This window comes from Denticeps clupeoides, chromosome 12, assembly GCF_900700375.1.
Source record: "Denticeps clupeoides chromosome 12, fDenClu1.1, whole genome shotgun sequence".
NCBI lineage: Eukaryota > Metazoa > Chordata > Actinopteri > Clupeiformes > Denticipitidae > Denticeps > Denticeps clupeoides.
Window position 1 is genome coordinate 15,339,916 of NC_041718.1, and position 969 is coordinate 15,340,884.

Below are 969 nucleotides of genomic sequence, written 5' to 3' on the forward strand. Positions count from 1 at the left end.
CTGGATGGATAAAGGGCCATTGTCCTTGGACTGGGTGCCTCCACGCCTCCTGCAGCGCAGCTGGGATGACATGAAGAGTTCCTCTTTTTTTCTCCATCTTGTTATTTTGAGCACATTCTTTTACAATCTGTTCATCTGTACAACTTCCACTTTGCCGGATTTGGTGTATTTTTTGACTAAGAAATATGAGGGAGATTCAGGTGATGTAAATGGATGATAAAATATCGATGCTTATCCAGATGAAGTAAAACAGAGTTGAAAATGATTGAAAGTTCACCTTTGCTTGTTATCTTTCATAAGCTCCAAATGGTTCTTGTTACAGGCCCAAGTGGAGCTCAGTTGTACTTTTTCCTCCACTGAGTATTGCGAGTGAACTTTTTTGCCTGCATTCTTGAGCCTGGGGGCAGCCCATTCACGATCAGTGCTGTTCTCTCCACCAGGCGGCTGCACACACACTGAACTCAGCCTTTACAGGGACTGAATGTCAAGATTTTTTATAGGTATTTATTTTTTGATTAACCTTTATTATCTTATTATAACTATAAACACAGTGCAAAAGAAAGAAAGTAGTTGAAAAAAAATTTAAACATTTTTTATACCACTTTAAAACGTTGTGTAGCTTGTTGGAAGAGACGGGGTCGCAAGTTGACAACGACGTCGTATTGAATTCGTATTGAAGTCGCGTTAGTGGCGGTACGTGAGTGCGTGAGGACGCACTGCAACTTTAAAAACGCTGCCCCTCCTCCTCCTCCGCCCGTGTTGCCAGGTAAAAAAATTCTAAGCGACTCGTTTTTTTCCTTAATTCTGTTATTAAAAATAATACAAAGTCCAGGCGTGTGTGTATCTTTTATACAATATTTTACAATATTTTACAAGTTGTCCATGATTAGCTAGTTATACCTTATAAGTAAGGAAAGACATTTTTTGTCGGATTCATAAGAAAGTAAGTGAATAAGGGGGCTTCTCTCG